The sequence below is a fragment of the Hermetia illucens genome, chromosome 2 (genome assembly GCF_905115235.1).
Source record: "Hermetia illucens chromosome 2, iHerIll2.2.curated.20191125, whole genome shotgun sequence".
NCBI classification, from domain to species: domain Eukaryota; kingdom Metazoa; phylum Arthropoda; class Insecta; order Diptera; family Stratiomyidae; genus Hermetia; species Hermetia illucens.
In genome coordinates this window covers 27,020,441-27,035,533 of record NC_051850.1, presented here as the reverse complement: position 1 = coordinate 27,035,533, position 15,093 = coordinate 27,020,441, and positions in this window count along the sequence as shown.

Sequence of the window (15,093 nt, the reverse complement as noted above, 5' to 3'; positions counted from 1 at the left end):
TGCGAAATTCTCAATATTAACGGAGATATAAGCGTTTAAAGTTTTTCCCCTGATTCCTCGAAAAATCTGAAATTTTCCTGGCACCTAGACCCCACAACCTATATACCATTTTGAAGTTCAGACCCTCTACCAATAGTAGTGATCACAAATTAAGCTCCTTTTTGCGAAATTCTCAATATTAACGGAGATATAAGCGTTTAAAGTTTTTCCCCTGATTCCTCGAAAAATCTGAAATTTTCCTGGCACCTAGACCCCACAACCTATATACCATTTTGAAGTTCAGACCCTCTACCAATAGTAGTGATCACAAATTAAGCTCCTTTTTGCGAAATTCTCAATATTAACGGAGATATAAGCGTTTAAAGTTTTTCCCCTGATTCCTCGAAAAATCTGAAATTTTCCTGGCACCTAGACCCCACAACCTATATACCATTTTGAAGTTCAGACCCTCTACCAATAGTAGTGATCACAAATTAAGCTCCTTTTTGCGAAATTCTCAATATTAACGGAGATATAAGCGTTTAAAGTTTTTCCCCTGATTCCTCGAAAAATCTGAAATTTTCCTGGCACCTAGACCCCACAACCTATATACCATTTTGAAGTTCAGACCCTCTACCAATAGTAGTGATCACAAATTAAGCTCCTTTTTGCGAAATTCTCAATATTAACGGAGATATAAGCGTTTAAAGTTTTTCCCCTGATTCCTCGAAAAATCTGAAATTTTCCTGGCACCTAGACCCCACAACCTATATACCATTTTGAAGTTCAGACCCTCTACCAATAGTAGTGATCACAAATTAAGCTCCTTTTTGCGAAATTCTCAATATTAACGGAGATATAAGCGTTTAAAGTTTTTCCCCTGATTCCTCGAAAAATCTGAAATTTTCCTGGCACCTAGACCCCACAACCTATATACCATTTTGAAGTTCAGACCCTCTACCAATAGTAGTGATCACAAATTAAGCTCCTTTTTGCGAAATTCTCAATATTAACGGAGATATAAGCGTTTAAAGTTTTTCCCCTGATTCCTCGAAAAATCTGAAATTTTCCTGGCACCTAGACCCCACAACCTATATACCATTTTGAAGTTCAGACCCTCTACCAATAGTAGTGATCACAAATTAAGCTCCTTTTTGCGAAATTCTCAATATTAACGGAGATATAAGCGTTTAAAGTTTTTCCCCTGATTCCTCGAAAAATCTGAAATTTTCCTGGCACCTAGACCCCACAACCTATATACCATTTTGAAGTTCAGACCCTCTACCAATAGTAGTGATCACAAATTAAGCTCCTTTTTGCGAAATTCTCAATATTAACGGAGATATAAGCGTTTAAAGTTTTTCCCCTGATTCCTCGAAAAATCTGAAATTTTCCTGGCACCTAGACCCCACAACCTATATACCATTTTGAAGTTCAGACCCTCTACCAATAGTAGTGATCACAAATTAAGCTCCTTTTTGCGAAATTCTCAATATTAACGGAGATATAAGCGTTTAAAGTTTTTCCCCTGATTCCTCGAAAAATCTGAAATTTTCCTGGCACCTAGACCCCACAACCTATATACCATTTTGAAGTTCAGACCCTCTACCAATAGTAGTGATCACAAATTAAGCTCCTTTTTGCGAAATTCTCAATATTAACGGAGATATAAGCGTTTAAAGTTTTTCCCCTGATTCCTCGAAAAATCTGAAATTTTCCTGGCACCTAGACCCCACAACCTATATACCATTTTGAAGTTCAGACCCTCTACCAATAGTAGTGATCACAAATTAAGCTCCTTTTTGCGAAATTCTCAATATTAACGGAGATATAAGCGTTTAAAGTTTTTCCCCTGATTCCTCGAAAAATCTGAAATTTTCCTGGCACCTAGACCCCACAACCTATATACCATTTTGAAGTTCAGACCCTCTACCAATAGTAGTGATCACAAATTAAGCTCCTTTTTGCGAAATTCTCAATATTAACGGAGATATAAGCGTTTAAAGTTTTTCCCCTGATTCCTCGAAAAATCTGAAATTTTCCTGGCACCTAGACCCCACAACCTATATACCATTTTGAAGTTCAGACCCTCTACCAATAGTAGTGATCACAAATTAAGCTCCTTTTTGCGAAATTCTCAATATTAACGGAGATATAAGCGTTTAAAGTTTTTCCCCTGATTCCTCGAAAAATCTGAAATTTTCCTGGCACCTAGACCCCACAACCTATATACCATTTTGAAGTTCAGACCCTCTACCAATAGTAGTGATCACAAATTAAGCTCCTTTTTGCGAAATTCTCAATATTAACGGAGATATAAGCGTTTAAAGTTTTTCCCCTGATTCCTCGAAAAATCTGAAATTTTCCTGGCACCTAGACCCCACAACCTATATACCATTTTGAAGTTCAGACCCTCTACCAATAGTAGTGATCACAAATTAAGCTCCTTTTTGCGAAATTCTCAATATTAACGGAGATATAAGCGTTTAAAGTTTTTCCCCTGATTCCTCGAAAAATCTGAAATTTTCCTGGCACCTAGACCCCACAACCTATATACCATTTTGAAGTTCAGACCCTCTACCAATAGTAGTGATCACAAATTAAGCTCCTTTTTGCGAAATTCTCAATATTAACGGAGATATAAGCGTTTAAAGTTTTTCCCCTGATTCCTCGAAAAATCTGAAATTTTCCTGGCACCTAGACCCCACAACCTATATACCATTTTGAAGTTCAGACCCTCTACCAATAGTAGTGATCACAAATTAAGCTCCTTTTTGCGAAATTCTCAATATTAACGGAGATATAAGCGTTTAAAGTTTTTCCCCTGATTCCTCGAAAAATCTGAAATTTTCCTGGCACCTAGACCCCACAACCTATATACCATTTTGAAGTTCAGACCCTCTACCAATAGTAGTGATCACAAATTAAGCTCCTTTTTGCGAAATTCTCAATATTAACGGAGATATAAGCGTTTAAAGTTTTTCCCCTGATTCCTCGAAAAATCTGAAATTTTCCTGGCACCTAGACCCCACAACCTATATACCATTTTGAAGTTCAGACCCTCTACCAATAGTAGTGATCACAAATTAAGCTCCTTTTTGCGAAATTCTCAATATTAACGGAGATATAAGCGTTTAAAGTTTTTCCCCTGATTCCTCGAAAAATCTGAAATTTTCCTGGCACCTAGACCCCACAACCTATATACCATTTTGAAGTTCAGACCCTCTACCAATAGTAGTGATCACAAATTAAGCTCCTTTTTGCGAAATTCTCAATATTAACGGAGATATAAGCGTTTAAAGTTTTTCCCCTGATTCCTCGAAAAATCTGAAATTTTCCTGGCACCTAGACCCCACAACCTATATACCATTTTGAAGTTCAGACCCTCTACCAATAGTAGTGATCACAAATTAAGCTCCTTTTTGCGAAATTCTCAATATTAACGGAGATATAAGCGTTTAAAGTTTTTCCCCTGATTCCTCGAAAAATCTGAAATTTTCCTGGCACCTAGACCCCACAACCTATATACCATTTTGAAGTTCAGACCCTCTACCAATAGTAGTGATCACAAATTAAGCTCCTTTTTGCGAAATTCTCAATATTAACGGAGATATAAGCGTTTAAAGTTTTTCCCCTGATTCCTCGAAAAATCTGAAATTTTCCTGGCACCTAGACCCCACAACCTATATACCATTTTGAAGTTCAGACCCTCTACCAATAGTAGTGATCACAAATTAAGCTCCTTTTTGCGAAATTCTCAATATTAACGGAGATATAAGCGTTTAAAGTTTTTCCCCTGATTCCTCGAAAAATCTGAAATTTTCCTGGCACCTAGACCCCACAACCTATATACCATTTTGAAGTTCAGACCCTCTACCAATAGTAGTGATCACAAATTAAGCTCCTTTTTGCGAAATTCTCAATATTAACGGAGATATAAGCGTTTAAAGTTTTTCCCCTGATTCCTCGAAAAATCTGAAATTTTCCTGGCACCTAGACCCCACAACCTATATACCATTTTGAAGTTCAGACCCTCTACCAATAGTAGTGATCACAAATTAAGCTCCTTTTTGCGAAATTCTCAATATTAACGGAGATATAAGCGTTTAAAGTTTTTCCCCTGATTCCTCGAAAAATCTGAAATTTTCCTGGCACCTAGACCCCACAACCTATATACCATTTTGAAGTTCAGACCCTCTACCAATAGTAGTGATCACAAATTAAGCTCCTTTTTGCGAAATTCTCAATATTAACGGAGATATAAGCGTTTAAAGTTTTTCCCCTGATTCCTCGAAAAATCTGAAATTTTCCTGGCACCTAGACCCCACAACCTATATACCATTTTGAAGTTCAGACCCTCTACCAATAGTAGTGATCACAAATTAAGCTCCTTTTTGCGAAATTCTCAATATTAACGGAGATATAAGCGTTTAAAGTTTTTCCCCTGATTCCTCGAAAAATCTGAAATTTTCCTGGCACCTAGACCCCACAACCTATATACCATTTTGAAGTTCAGACCCTCTACCAATAGTAGTGATCACAAATTAAGCTCCTTTTTGCGAAATTCTCAATATTAACGGAGATATAAGCGTTTAAAGTTTTTCCCCTGATTCCTCGAAAAATCTGAAATTTTCCTGGCACCTAGACCCCACAACCTATATACCATTTTGAAGTTCAGACCCTCTACCAATAGTAGTGATCACAAATTAAGCTCCTTTTTGCGAAATTCTCAATATTAACGGAGATATAAGCGTTTAAAGTTTTTCCCCTGATTCCTCGAAAAATCTGAAATTTTCCTGGCACCTAGACCCCACAACCTATATACCATTTTGAAGTTCAGACCCTCTACCAATAGTAGTGATCACAAATTAAGCTCCTTTTTGCGAAATTCTCAATATTAACGGAGATATAAGCGTTTAAAGTTTTTCCCCTGATTCCTCGAAAAATCTGAAATTTTCCTGGCACCTAGACCCCACAACCTATATACCATTTTGAAGTTCAGACCCTCTACCAATAGTAGTGATCACAAATTAAGCTCCTTTTTGCGAAATTCTCAATATTAACGGAGATATAAGCGTTTAAAGTTTTTCCCCTGATTCCTCGAAAAATCTGAAATTTTCCTGGCACCTAGACCCCACAACCTATATACCATTTTGAAGTTCAGACCCTCTACCAATAGTAGTGATCACAAATTAAGCTCCTTTTTGCGAAATTCTCAATATTAACGGAGATATAAGCGTTTAAAGTTTTTCCCCTGATTCCTCGAAAAATCTGAAATTTTCCTGGCACCTAGACCCCACAACCTATATACCATTTTGAAGTTCAGACCCTCTACCAATAGTAGTGATCACAAATTAAGCTCCTTTTTGCGAAATTCTCAATATTAACGGAGATATAAGCGTTTAAAGTTTTTCCCCTGATTCCTCGAAAAATCTGAAATTTTCCTGGCACCTAGACCCCACAACCTATATACCATTTTGAAGTTCAGACCCTCTACCAATAGTAGTGATCACAAATTAAGCTCCTTTTTGCGAAATTCTCAATATTAACGGAGATATAAGCGTTTAAAGTTTTTCCCCTGATTCCTCGAAAAATCTGAAATTTTCCTGGCACCTAGACCCCACAACCTATATACCATTTTGAAGTTCAGACCCTCTACCAATAGTAGTGATCACAAATTAAGCTCCTTTTTGCGAAATTCTCAATATTAACGGAGATATAAGCGTTTAAAGTTTTTCCCCTGATTCCTCGAAAAATCTGAAATTTTCCTGGCACCTAGACCCCACAACCTATATACCATTTTGAAGTTCAGACCCTCTACCAATAGTAGTGATCACAAATTAAGCTCCTTTTTGCGAAATTCTCAATATTAACGGAGATATAAGCGTTTAAAGTTTTTCCCCTGATTCCTCGAAAAATCTGAAATTTTCCTGGCACCTAGACCCCACAACCTATATACCATTTTGAAGTTCAGACCCTCTACCAATAGTAGTGATCACAAATTAAGCTCCTTTTTGCGAAATTCTCAATATTAACGGAGATATAAGCGTTTAAAGTTTTTCCCCTGATTCCTCGAAAAATCTGAAATTTTCCTGGCACCTAGACCCCACAACCTATATACCATTTTGAAGTTCAGACCCTCTACCAATAGTAGTGATCACAAATTAAGCTCCTTTTTGCGAAATTCTCAATATTAACGGAGATATAAGCGTTTAAAGTTTTTCCCCTGATTCCTCGAAAAATCTGAAATTTTCCTGGCACCTAGACCCCACAACCTATATACCATTTTGAAGTTCAGACCCTCTACCAATAGTAGTGATCACAAATTAAGCTCCTTTTTGCGAAATTCTCAATATTAACGGAGATATAAGCGTTTAAAGTTTTTCCCCTGATTCCTCGAAAAATCTGAAATTTTCCTGGCACCTAGACCCCACAACCTATATACCATTTTGAAGTTCAGACCCTCTACCAATAGTAGTGATCACAAATTAAGCTCCTTTTTGCGAAATTCTCAATATTAACGGAGATATAAGCGTTTAAAGTTTTTCCCCTGATTCCTCGAAAAATCTGAAATTTTCCTGGCACCTAGACCCCACAACCTATATACCATTTTGAAGTTCAGACCCTCTACCAATAGTAGTGATCACAAATTAAGCTCCTTTTTGCGAAATTCTCAATATTAACGGAGATATAAGCGTTTAAAGTTTTTCCCCTGATTCCTCGAAAAATCTGAAATTTTCCTGGCACCTAGACCCCACAACCTATATACCATTTTGAAGTTCAGACCCTCTACCAATAGTAGTGATCACAAATTAAGCTCCTTTTTGCGAAATTCTCAATATTAACGGAGATATAAGCGTTTAAAGTTTTTCCCCTGATTCCTCGAAAAATCTGAAATTTTCCTGGCACCTAGACCCCACAACCTATATACCATTTTGAAGTTCAGACCCTCTACCAATAGTAGTGATCACAAATTAAGCTCCTTTTTGCGAAATTCTCAATATTAACGGAGATATAAGCGTTTAAAGTTTTTCCCCTGATTCCTCGAAAAATCTGAAATTTTCCTGGCACCTAGACCCCACAACCTATATACCATTTTGAAGTTCAGACCCTCTACCAATAGTAGTGATCACAAATTAAGCTCCTTTTTGCGAAATTCTCAATATTAACGGAGATATAAGCGTTTAAAGTTTTTCCCCTGATTCCTCGAAAAATCTGAAATTTTCCTGGCACCTAGACCCCACAACCTATATACCATTTTGAAGTTCAGACCCTCTACCAATAGTAGTGATCACAAATTAAGCTCCTTTTTGCGAAATTCTCAATATTAACGGAGATATAAGCGTTTAAAGTTTTTCCCCTGATTCCTCGAAAAATCTGAAATTTTCCTGGCACCTAGACCCCACAACCTATATACCATTTTGAAGTTCAGACCCTCTACCAATAGTAGTGATCACAAATTAAGCTCCTTTTTGCGAAATTCTCAATATTAACGGAGATATAAGCGTTTAAAGTTTTTCCCCTGATTCCTCGAAAAATCTGAAATTTTCCTGGCACCTAGACCCCACAACCTATATACCATTTTGAAGTTCAGACCCTCTACCAATAGTAGTGATCACAAATTAAGCTCCTTTTTGCGAAATTCTCAATATTAACGGAGATATAAGCGTTTAAAGTTTTTCCCCTGATTCCTCGAAAAATCTGAAATTTTCCTGGCACCTAGACCCCACAACCTATATACCATTTTGAAGTTCAGACCCTCTACCAATAGTAGTGATCACAAATTAAGCTCCTTTTTGCGAAATTCTCAATATTAACGGAGATATAAGCGTTTAAAGTTTTTCCCCTGATTCCTCGAAAAATCTGAAATTTTCCTGGCACCTAGACCCCACAACCTATATACCATTTTGAAGTTCAGACCCTCTACCAATAGTAGTGATCACAAATTAAGCTCCTTTTTGCGAAATTCTCAATATTAACGGAGATATAAGCGTTTAAAGTTTTTCCCCTGATTCCTCGAAAAATCTGAAATTTTCCTGGCACCTAGACCCCACAACCTATATACCATTTTGAAGTTCAGACCCTCTACCAATAGTAGTGATCACAAATTAAGCTCCTTTTTGCGAAATTCTCAATATTAACGGAGATATAAGCGTTTAAAGTTTTTCCCCTGATTCCTCGAAAAATCTGAAATTTTCCTGGCACCTAGACCCCACAACCTATATACCATTTTGAAGTTCAGACCCTCTACCAATAGTAGTGATCACAAATTAAGCTCCTTTTTGCGAAATTCTCAATATTAACGGAGATATAAGCGTTTAAAGTTTTTCCCCTGATTCCTCGAAAAATCTGAAATTTTCCTGGCACCTAGACCCCACAACCTATATACCATTTTGAAGTTCAGACCCTCTACCAATAGTAGTGATCACAAATTAAGCTCCTTTTTGCGAAATTCTCAATATTAACGGAGATATAAGCGTTTAAAGTTTTTCCCCTGATTCCTCGAAAAATCTGAAATTTTCCTGGCACCTAGACCCCACAACCTATATACCATTTTGAAGTTCAGACCCTCTACCAATAGTAGTGATCACAAATTAAGCTCCTTTTTGCGAAATTCTCAATATTAACGGAGATATAAGCGTTTAAAGTTTTTCCCCTGATTCCTCGAAAAATCTGAAATTTTCCTGGCACCTAGACCCCACAACCTATATACCATTTTGAAGTTCAGACCCTCTACCAATAGTAGTGATCACAAATTAAGCTCCTTTTTGCGAAATTCTCAATATTAACGGAGATATAAGCGTTTAAAGTTTTTCCCCTGATTCCTCGAAAAATCTGAAATTTTCCTGGCACCTAGACCCCACAACCTATATACCATTTTGAAGTTCAGACCCTCTACCAATAGTAGTGATCACAAATTAAGCTCCTTTTTGCGAAATTCTCAATATTAACGGAGATATAAGCGTTTAAAGTTTTTCCCCTGATTCCTCGAAAAATCTGAAATTTTCCTGGCACCTAGACCCCACAACCTATATACCATTTTGAAGTTCAGACCCTCTACCAATAGTAGTGATCACAAATTAAGCTCCTTTTTGCGAAATTCTCAATATTAACGGAGATATAAGCGTTTAAAGTTTTTCCCCTGATTCCTCGAAAAATCTGAAATTTTCCTGGCACCTAGACCCCACAACCTATATACCATTTTGAAGTTCAGACCCTCTACCAATAGTAGTGATCACAAATTAAGCTCCTTTTTGCGAAATTCTCAATATTAACGGAGATATAAGCGTTTAAAGTTTTTCCCCTGATTCCTCGAAAAATCTGAAATTTTCCTGGCACCTAGACCCCACAACCTATATACCATTTTGAAGTTCAGACCCTCTACCAATAGTAGTGATCACAAATTAAGCTCCTTTTTGCGAAATTCTCAATATTAACGGAGATATAAGCGTTTAAAGTTTTTCCCCTGATTCCTCGAAAAATCTGAAATTTTCCTGGCACCTAGACCCCACAACCTATATACCATTTTGAAGTTCAGACCCTCTACCAATAGTAGTGATCACAAATTAAGCTCCTTTTTGCGAAATTCTCAATATTAACGGAGATATAAGCGTTTAAAGTTTTTCCCCTGATTCCTCGAAAAATCTGAAATTTTCCTGGCACCTAGACCCCACAACCTATATACCATTTTGAAGTTCAGACCCTCTACCAATAGTAGTGATCACAAATTAAGCTCCTTTTTGCGAAATTCTCAATATTAACGGAGATATAAGCGTTTAAAGTTTTTCCCCTGATTCCTCGAAAAATCTGAAATTTTCCTGGCACCTAGACCCCACAACCTATATACCATTTTGAAGTTCAGACCCTCTACCAATAGTAGTGATCACAAATTAAGCTCCTTTTTGCGAAATTCTCAATATTAACGGAGATATAAGCGTTTAAAGTTTTTCCCCTGATTCCTCGAAAAATCTGAAATTTTCCTGGCACCTAGACCCCACAACCTATATACCATTTTGAAGTTCAGACCCTCTACCAATAGTAGTGATCACAAATTAAGCTCCTTTTTGCGAAATTCTCAATATTAACGGAGATATAAGCGTTTAAAGTTTTTCCCCTGATTCCTCGAAAAATCTGAAATTTTCCTGGCACCTAGACCCCACAACCTATATACCATTTTGAAGTTCAGACCCTCTACCAATAGTAGTGATCACAAATTAAGCTCCTTTTTGCGAAATTCTCAATATTAACGGAGATATAAGCGTTTAAAGTTTTTCCCCTGATTCCTCGAAAAATCTGAAATTTTCCTGGCACCTAGACCCCACAACCTATATACCATTTTGAAGTTCAGACCCTCTACCAATAGTAGTGATCACAAATTAAGCTCCTTTTTGCGAAATTCTCAATATTAACGGAGATATAAGCGTTTAAAGTTTTTCCCCTGATTCCTCGAAAAATCTGAAATTTTCCTGGCACCTAGACCCCACAACCTATATACCATTTTGAAGTTCAGACCCTCTACCAATAGTAGTGATCACAAATTAAGCTCCTTTTTGCGAAATTCTCAATATTAACGGAGATATAAGCGTTTAAAGTTTTTCCCCTGATTCCTCGAAAAATCTGAAATTTTCCTGGCACCTAGACCCCACAACCTATATACCATTTTGAAGTTCAGACCCTCTACCAATAGTAGTGATCACAAATTAAGCTCCTTTTTGCGAAATTCTCAATATTAACGGAGATATAAGCGTTTAAAGTTTTTCCCCTGATTCCTCGAAAAATCTGAAATTTTCCTGGCACCTAGACCCCACAACCTATATACCATTTTGAAGTTCAGACCCTCTACCAATAGTAGTGATCACAAATTAAGCTCCTTTTTGCGAAATTCTCAATATTAACGGAGATATAAGCGTTTAAAGTTTTTCCCCTGATTCCTCGAAAAATCTGAAATTTTCCTGGCACCTAGACCCCACAACCTATATACCATTTTGAAGTTCAGACCCTCTACCAATAGTAGTGATCACAAATTAAGCTCCTTTTTGCGAAATTCTCAATATTAACGGAGATATAAGCGTTTAAAGTTTTTCCCCTGATTCCTCGAAAAATCTGAAATTTTCCTGGCACCTAGACCCCACAACCTATATACCATTTTGAAGTTCAGACCCTCTACCAATAGTAGTGATCACAAATTAAGCTCCTTTTTGCGAAATTCTCAATATTAACGGAGATATAAGCGTTTAAAGTTTTTCCCCTGATTCCTCGAAAAATCTGAAATTTTCCTGGCACCTAGACCCCACAACCTATATACCATTTTGAAGTTCAGACCCTCTACCAATAGTAGTGATCACAAATTAAGCTCCTTTTTGCGAAATTCTCAATATTAACGGAGATATAAGCGTTTAAAGTTTTTCCCCTGATTCCTCGAAAAATCTGAAATTTTCCTGGCACCTAGACCCCACAACCTATATACCATTTTGAAGTTCAGACCCTCTACCAATAGTAGTGATCACAAATTAAGCTCCTTTTTGCGAAATTCTCAATATTAACGGAGATATAAGCGTTTAAAGTTTTTCCCCTGATTCCTCGAAAAATCTGAAATTTTCCTGGCACCTAGACCCCACAACCTATATACCATTTTGAAGTTCAGACCCTCTACCAATAGTAGTGATCACAAATTAAGCTCCTTTTTGCGAAATTCTCAATATTAACGGAGATATAAGCGTTTAAAGTTTTTCCCCTGATTCCTCGAAAAATCTGAAATTTTCCTGGCACCTAGACCCCACAACCTATATACCATTTTGAAGTTCAGACCCTCTACCAATAGTAGTGATCACAAATTAAGCTCCTTTTTGCGAAATTCTCAATATTAACGGAGATATAAGCGTTTAAAGTTTTTCCCCTGATTCCTCGAAAAATCTGAAATTTTCCTGGCACCTAGACCCCACAACCTATATACCATTTTGAAGTTCAGACCCTCTACCAATAGTAGTGATCACAAATTAAGCTCCTTTTTGCGAAATTCTCAATATTAACGGAGATATAAGCGTTTAAAGTTTTTCCCCTGATTCCTCGAAAAATCTGAAATTTTCCTGGCACCTAGACCCCACAACCTATATACCATTTTGAAGTTCAGACCCTCTACCAATAGTAGTGATCACAAATTAAGCTCCTTTTTGCGAAATTCTCAATATTAACGGAGATATAAGCGTTTAAAGTTTTTCCCCTGATTCCTCGAAAAATCTGAAATTTTCCTGGCACCTAGACCCCACAACCTATATACCATTTTGAAGTTCAGACCCTCTACCAATAGTAGTGATCACAAATTAAGCTCCTTTTTGCGAAATTCTCAATATTAACGGAGATATAAGCGTTTAAAGTTTTTCCCCTGATTCCTCGAAAAATCTGAAATTTTCCTGGCACCTAGACCCCACAACCTATATACCATTTTGAAGTTCAGACCCTCTACCAATAGTAGTGATCACAAATTAAGCTCCTTTTTGCGAAATTCTCAATATTAACGGAGATATAAGCGTTTAAAGTTTTTCCCCTGATTCCTCGAAAAATCTGAAATTTTCCTGGCACCTAGACCCCACAACCTATATACCATTTTGAAGTTCAGACCCTCTACCAATAGTAGTGATCACAAATTAAGCTCCTTTTTGCGAAATTCTCAATATTAACGGAGATATAAGCGTTTAAAGTTTTTCCCCTGATTCCTCGAAAAATCTGAAATTTTCCTGGCACCTAGACCCCACAACCTATATACCATTTTGAAGTTCAGACCCTCTACCAATAGTAGTGATCACAAATTAAGCTCCTTTTTGCGAAATTCTCAATATTAACGGAGATATAAGCGTTTAAAGTTTTTCCCCTGATTCCTCGAAAAATCTGAAATTTTCCTGGCACCTAGACCCCACAACCTATATACCATTTTGAAGTTCAGACCCTCTACCAATAGTAGTGATCACAAATTAAGCTCCTTTTTGCGAAATTCTCAATATTAACGGAGATATAAGCGTTTAAAGTTTTTCCCCTGATTCCTCGAAAAATCTGAAATTTTCCTGGCACCTAGACCCCACAACCTATATACCATTTTGAAGTTCAGACCCTCTACCAATAGTAGTGATCACAAATTAAGCTCCTTTTTGCGAAATTCTCAATATTAACGGAGATATAAGCGTTTAAAGTTTTTCCCCTGATTCCTCGAAAAATCTGAAATTTTCCTGGCACCTAGACCCCACAACCTATATACCATTTTGAAGTTCAGACCCTCTACCAATAGTAGTGATCACAAATTAAGCTCCTTTTTGCGAAATTCTCAATATTAACGGAGATATAAGCGTTTAAAGTTTTTCCCCTGATTCCTCGAAAAATCTGAAATTTTCCTGGCACCTAGACCCCACAACCTATATACCATTTTGAAGTTCAGACCCTCTACCAATAGTAGTGATCACAAATTAAGCTCCTTTTTGCGAAATTCTCAATATTAACGGAGATATAAGCGTTTAAAGTTTTTCCCCTGATTCCTCGAAAAATCTGAAATTTTCCTGGCACCTAGACCCCACAACCTATATACCATTTTGAAGTTCAGACCCTCTACCAATAGTAGTGATCACAAATTAAGCTCCTTTTTGCGAAATTCTCAATATTAACGGAGATATAAGCGTTTAAAGTTTTTCCCCTGATTCCTCGAAAAATCTGAAATTTTCCTGGCACCTAGACCCCACAACCTATATACCATTTTGAAGTTCAGACCCTCTACCAATAGTAGTGATCACAAATTAAGCTCCTTTTTGCGAAATTCTCAATATTAACGGAGATATAAGCGTTTAAAGTTTTTCCCCTGATTCCTCGAAAAATCTGAAATTTTCCTGGCACCTAGACCCCACAACCTATATACCATTTTGAAGTTCAGACCCTCTACCAATAGTAGTGATCACAAATTAAGCTCCTTTTTGCGAAATTCTCAATATTAACGGAGATATAAGCGTTTAAAGTTTTTCCCCTGATTCCTCGAAAAATCTGAAATTTTCCTGGCACCTAGACCCCACAACCTATATACCATTTTGAAGTTCAGACCCTCTACCAATAGTAGTGATCACAAATTAAGCTCCTTTTTGCGAAATTCTCAATATTAACGGAGATATAAGCGTTTAAAGTTTTTCCCCTGATTCCTCGAAAAATCTGAAATTTTCCTGGCACCTAGACCCCACAACCTATATACCATTTTGAAGTTCAGACCCTCTACCAATAGTAGTGATCACAAATTAAGCTCCTTTTTGCGAAATTCTCAATATTAACGGAGATATAAGCGTTTAAAGTTTTTCCCCTGATTCCTCGAAAAATCTGAAATTTTCCTGGCACCTAGACCCCACAACCTATATACCATTTTGAAGTTCAGACCCTCTACCAATAGTAGTGATCACAAATTAAGCTCCTTTTTGCGAAATTCTCAATATTAACGGAGATATAAGCGTTTAAAGTTTTTCCCCTGATTCCTCGAAAAATCTGAAATTTTCCTGGCACCTAGACCCCACAACCTATATACCATTTTGAAGTTCAGACCCTCTACCAATAGTAGTGATCACAAATTAAGCTCCTTTTTGCGAAATTCTCAATATTAACGGAGATATAAGCGTTTAAAGTTTTTCCCCTGATTCCTCGAAAAATCTGAAATTTTCCTGGCACCTAGACCCCACAACCTATATACCATTTTGAAGTTCAGACCCTCTACCAATAGTAGTGATCACAAATTAAGCTCCTTTTTGCGAAATTCTCAATATTAACGGAGATATAAGCGTTTAAAGTTTTTCCCCTGATTCCTCGAAAAATCTGAAATTTTCCTGGCACCTAGACCCCACAACCTATATACCATTTTGAAGTTCAGACCCTCTACCAATAGTAGTGATCACAAATTAAGCTCCTTTTTGCGAAATTCTCAATATTAACGGAGATATAAGCGTTTAAAGTTTTTCCCCTGATTCCTCGAAAAATCTGAAATTTTCCTGGCACCTAGACCCCACAACCTATATACCATTTTGAAGTTCAGACCCTCTACCAATAGTAGTGATCACAAATTAAGCTCCTTTTTGCGAAATTCTCAATATTAACGGAGAT